We start from the raw sequence: 6,000 nt of genomic DNA, 5'->3' as shown, positions 1-6,000 counted from the left end.
TTTATACAGAATATAATCACTATGTATCTAAAGAACCTGATTGGTCTAACTATAAATATGACAAGCATCAATGATTATTGATCTACAATTCTCAGTACCTATCTAACTTAAAAACTAAGAAAAACATGTAGTTATCCTCCTTGATATTGGAAATAGTATTAGTGAAATATTTTGGAGCACCAGTGGTAGTAAAGGATACACTGAACTCTTAATAGGGATGATCCTTTGTGGAGGATATTCATTTTGGTCATAATTGTCATCAAAAGCTATGAGATTCTAAACATCTTCCAAATATTCCTCCCTCATTTTTCTGAGCTGTAGAAAGTTTCCACAGTAAAGGGAAATTTGTAATTATCAGGTGTGCCCTAAAAGCAGTCTTCTTTTATTTCCTTGTTTTTCTTCCTATAAATGGTTCTGTTGCATTCTATTTCAACTACCAACACTAGGAACAAGCGGTTTCTCTGGGAATATTTCAGGAGTTGGAAAGTTAGGAAATAAACAAACAGCCTCCCACAACAAATACTTCACCCAACAAAAAGCAGGAAGTAGTTTAGAGAGAACTACACCCAGATTCCCAAATATTCTTTATAAATGTTTATTTTCATTTAAAGTGGGATATCGTTTAGAGATATGCTTTGGAATGGATCTTAGTTTATTGATACAAATTTTTGATGAATTTTGTCATATTGTGTATATGTCTTTCTGGTCTTGATTAAGGTATTGTGTTTGTCAAGCTAGTTTGTAAATGTAATGCATAATTAAGAAATGGAGCTTAATAGATAACCGTACATGATAGTAAAACTTATAGACATGTTAATTAGGTTTTCTAGATATATACAGACCTATTTCAGTTAGATTGGTATTCTTCAAATCTTTCAGAGAACTTCAGTATATGGCATTAAAATTATTTTAAGATCTTAGGACTTTTTATGACAGTACAACACATCTGCTCCTGGTGCCACCAATAACTTCAAGAGGAAGATGTACACTGTAGAGGTTCCTCATGGAGGTTTCTAGCCATTTCATTAAGAAACTCCTCTTTCCAGGGCTGCTTAGTGCTACAAAAAAAGGACATAAAGGAGCTACAGAAACATGACTGCTGAAGTTTTAAAAGAACGGTGATTCAGTCCTTTGGTGCAGCTGCTTCATAAAAGAGACTGCCAGACATGGTGCAGGACACATAAAAAGAAAGTATGTAACAAACTGCCAAAATAGGCAGAACAGTCTTTGAAGCTACCTGCTTCATGAGAAAGTTTCCTGGTTCCTTTGGGCATGTAGGCAGAAGATGGATGCCCCAAAAGTAAGAAAAACTTTGGGTAACTATCCAGGCAGATCAAGGACTGTTTAGGCTAACCAGCTAAAGCTTCCTGCTAGTTCCATGCTTGTTCTGCTCTAGCCTGGTATAGTAGCCTTGGGCTTTATATTACTTTGAAAAGGTAATTTCTCAACCTGCCCGGGAGAGCCCAGGTCCCTCCAACCTGTCTGACACTGCCCTGCACCCCTCTCCCACCTGCCTGTCAGAGAAGCTCTCACATGGCGCCAGCTTCTCCATCCCCCTCTGCCTGGGAGAGGGTTCTCCTCTTCTGGGGCCAAAGAATTTAACCCTAGATTAAGCTTAATAAAGGGGCATTCTCCTCCTGGCAAATGACTCGAACTCACTATCTGTGTTGTGCGTCTTGTGTTTAACCCCTAGGATCTTACCCAGCTGTTGGAAGGTATGGAGCTGCGGTCCATACTGGGTGGGTGGTGATGCAAACTCGTGTGTGGAATGTTTGCCACAGTCTCTGTCAATTCTAGTTTTGGAATTGGCTCACATTGTACTTCCTCTTTACTTAGGTAATATTAGATCCTTCTAGAGTCTTTGACGGAGTTGAAGAATAAATAATTATATTATAGTTTTCATAAATTATGAAAATTAAAAAGATAAAATATTTTTCAAATGGTTCTTGTCAATAAACTATATAATAAAAATATTTTATCTTTTTTAATTTTCATAATTTAAGAAAACTATAATTATAAATATCTATTCTTCAACTCTATCTACTAGAACTTTAAGTCTTTGAAGTAAGAAAATGAAGAGAATACCAGAAAATGAAAGGATCTCCTATGCTTTTGGATTGAAAGGATCAACATAACAAAAGTGGCAACTCTACCAAAAGCAAAGTACAGATTCAATGCAATCCTCATCAAAATACAAACAAAATTCTTCACGGACCTTGAGAAAACAATAATCAAATTTATATGAAAAAACAAAACAAAAAACAGGATAGCAAAAACAATCCTATACAATAAAAGTACTCCTAGAGTCATTACCATCCCTGACTTCATACTCTATTACAGAGATACAGTAATGAAAACAACTTGGTACTGGCACAAAAACAGAGATGTTGACCTATGGAATCAAATCAAAGACCCAAATATTAATCCACAAATCTATGAACACCTGATTTTTGACAAAGGAACTAAAAGTATACAATAGAAAAAGAAAGCCTCTTCAACAAATGGTGCAGAAATAACTGGATGTCAACCTATAGAAGAATGAAAATAGATCCATATCTATCACCATGCACAAAACTCAAGTCCAAATTGATTAAAGACATCAATATTAATATGACCACACTGAACCTGGTAGAAGAGAAAGTGGGAAGTAGTCTACAAGACATAGGCACTGGAGACCACTTCCTACATAAAACCCCTATAGCACTAACAATAAGAGCAATAATGAATAAATGGGACGTCCTGAAACAGAGAAGCTTCGGTAAAGCAAAGGAGACTGTCATTAAGAGCCATTTTAGGGTTTGCAAGAGACTTGATTCTGGAGGGGTTCCGAGGCCCATGGAGATGTCCCCACTTTGTTCCCTGGGCAGCAGAGGAGAGGGTGCCTGAACTGGCCTTGGCCCATAACCATATTGATGAATATTTTGCATGTCATCACAGAACCTTCATATGGCGATGGATGGAGATAGAGACAGAGACACATATTGGAACACTGGACTTAACTCCCTAGGTCCAAATGAGAAACAGAGGGAGGGAGATCGTGAGCAAGGAAAGCAAAATCAGAGGGGACCTTCATCCAACGATGGATGGAGATAGAGATGGAGACCCACATTGGAGCACTGGAAATCAGGACCGCAAAGGGTGCGTTCACCCACTGATACAAGGGGACTGATCGAATGAGAGCTCACCAAGGCCAGCTGGCCTGGGACTGAACGAGCATGTGATCAAACCGGATTCTCTGAATGTGGCTGACATGGGGGCTGACTGAGGCCCCAAGGTCCAAATGAAGACTGAGAAGCCATTGACAATGGCACTGGGTCTTGTTTATTCTGCATGGACTGGCTTTTTGGGATCCTGGCCTGTTTGGATGCTCACCTTCCTGGACCTGGAGGAAGGGGGGAGGAACTTGGATTTCCCACAGGGCAGGAAACCCTGACTGCACTTGGGAATGGTGAGGGAGGAAAAGAGGGAGTGGGGGAGTGGGAGGGTAGTGGGAGGAGGGGAGGAAGTGGAAAGAGTGTTTTCGGATACTTGAATAAACAAGTCTAACGGAAAAAAAAATAAAAATAAAATAAAAATAAAATAAAATGGTAATCTACTGATTGAGAGAAGATCTTCACCAACCCCGCAACAGAAAAAGGTCTGATCTCCAAAATATATAAAGAACTCAAGAAACTAGACTTTAAAATGCTAATTAATCCAACTGAAAATGGGGCACTGAACTGAACAGAGAATTTTCAACTGAAAAAGCTCAAATGGCCAAAAGACATTTAAGGTCATGTTCAACCTCCTTAGCAATCACGGAAAAGCAAATCAAAGCAACTTTGAGATACTATTTTACACATGTCAGAATGACTGAAATCAAGAACACTAATGATAGCCTTTGATGGAGAGGATGTGGAGTAAGGGGAACACTCATCCACTGCTGGTGGGAATGCAACCTTGTGCAACCACTTGGGAAATCAGTGTGGCGGTTTCTCAGGAAATTTGGGATCAACCTACCCCAGGATCCAGCAATATCATGCTCGGTAATATTCCCAAGAGATGCCCTATCATACTACAAAAGCATGAGTTTAACTATATTCATAGATGCTTTATTTGTAATAGCCAGAACCTGGAAACAACCTAGATGGAGGAGTTGAAAAAGAAAGTGTGGAATATATATGCATTAGAGTACTACTCAGCAGTAAAAAACAATGGCATCTTGAATTTTGCATGCAAATGCATGGAAATAAAAAATACTATCCTGATTGATATAACCCAGCCTGAAAAAAGATGAATATGATATGTACTCACTCATAAGTGATTTCTAGCCATATAATTAAAGGACATTGAACCTATAATTCGTGATCCTAGAGAAGCAAAATAAGAAGGTGAACTCAAAGAAAAACATATAGTTATCCTCCTTGATACTGGAAGTAGACAAGATTGTCAGGCAAAAATTGGGAGATGGGGGGTCAGTGCCGGGTGGACTTAAGGGGAGAGGGGGAGAGAGAATTGAGAATGGGAGGATGGGAAGAGTTTGGGGGAATGGGGCAGTTGGAATGGAGGAAAGGTTGAAATGGGATCAGGGAAGCATATATATTAATTAAGGGAGCTATTTTAGGGCTGGCAAGAGACTGGACTCTAGAGTTGTTCTCAGGTGTCCAAGGAGATGTTCCCAGATTGTTCTTGGGCAGCCGAGGAGAGGGCACCTGAAATGGCCCTATACTATATCCACTCTGATGAATATCTTGCACATCACCATAGAACCGTCAACTGATGATGGATGGAGATAGAGACAGAGACTCATGGTGGAGCACTGGACTAAATTCCCAAGGTCCAAATGAGGAGCAGAAGGAGGGAGAACATGAGCAAGGAAGTCAGGACGCGAGGAGTGAACCCAACAACTGAGATAGTGGGGCTTATCTAATGGGTGCTCACCACGGCTAGCTAGAATGAGACTGATGGAGCATGTGATCAAACTGGACTCTCTGAATGTGGCTGACAATGAGGGCTGACTGAGAAGCCAAGGACAATGGCACTGGGTTTTGATTCTACTGCATGTACTGGCTTTGTGGGAGCCTAGTCTGTTGGAAGCTCACTGTCCCAGATGTGGATGGAAGGGGGAGGACCATGGACTTCCCAAAGGGCAGGGAACCCTGACTGCTCTTTGAACTGTAGAGTGAGGGAGAGGGGGAGTGGGGAGAAGGAGAGGGAATTGGTAAGTTGTGAAAATTTGTAATAAAAAATTAAAAATTAGAGTTAAAAAGATAAAATATTTATAAATATTGTTACTGTAATTCTTGCTTGATAAGTTATATGTAATTTTTTTATATTAAAGTTAAAACTTTCATTTTATTTAAACAGAAAATGGGAGGTGATGTGGTATTCTAATCTGTATGCTGTAAATACCATTGGTTAATAAAGAAACTGTCTTAGGCCTGTGCAGGGAAGAATAGAGGTAGGCAGGTTAATACTAAACTGAATGCTGAGAGAAAGTAGGCAGAATCACAAGACACCATGTAGCTGCCAGAAAGGAAAGACATTAGCTGTCAGGTAGTTCCTTGCTGGGAGGCCACAAATTACATAGTAAAATATAAAATAATGGAAATGGGTTAATTCTAGATGTAAGAGCTAGTTAGCAATATACTTAAATGATTTGTCAAGCAGTGATCTAAATAATATACTTTCTGTATGACTATTTTTGGAGTTTGTGAAGATGGGAAATGAACTAGTGGCATCCTACAACATAGGACTTCCAAACAGTCTCAAAAAAAGAAGAAATATCAAAAATGTTGTTCTTATTGAATTTCTTATATAATCTCTGCATGATTTTCTGCAAAATAGTAATAAATTAAGTGACCCCACAGTCACTGAAATTTTTAAAAAGCTCCTCAGAAAGTAATATTTTTCCATTAAAGAAATTCTGGATGCATCACAGTCCCTGACTTCAAACTCTTTACAGAGATTCTTTCCTTAAAACAGCCTGTTATTTGCATGAGAACAGAAAGAAGGACCAAT

Source organism: Myodes glareolus, chromosome 11 (genome assembly GCF_982192425.1).
Source record: "Myodes glareolus chromosome 11, mMyoGla1.1, whole genome shotgun sequence".
Lineage (NCBI taxonomy): Eukaryota > Metazoa > Chordata > Mammalia > Rodentia > Cricetidae > Myodes > Myodes glareolus.
Note: the sequence above shows the minus strand (reverse complement) of the source record.